This window comes from Sinocyclocheilus rhinocerous, unplaced genomic scaffold (genome assembly GCF_001515625.1).
Source record: "Sinocyclocheilus rhinocerous isolate Xijiao unplaced genomic scaffold, SAMN03320098_v1.1 scaffold8, whole genome shotgun sequence".
Classification (NCBI taxonomy): domain Eukaryota; kingdom Metazoa; phylum Chordata; class Actinopteri; order Cypriniformes; family Cyprinidae; genus Sinocyclocheilus; species Sinocyclocheilus rhinocerous.
Genome location: NW_015666800.1, coordinates 2,286,612 through 2,286,878, shown reverse-complemented (window position 1 = coordinate 2,286,878; position 267 = coordinate 2,286,612).

Here is a 267-nt window from a genome sequence, read left to right as displayed (position 1 = left end):
CGGCGAGCAGTCTGGCCTGATTCCCCATGTAGTCCCAGCGGTCTCCACCATATGGCAGGACACAGAGCTCAGTGGTGGTATGAGCACCTCAGCCTCTAGCCAGTGACTTGTATACCTCATATATACACTCATATGCATACAAAACAGGTCGCCGTGATTTTGCCAAGTAAGACATGGTCAACATCTTTTGTTGATCCTGGATCAACAGTACTGTCCAAAAATACAGACTTAACCCAATCCCCACCCCTAAACCTAACCTTACCCATA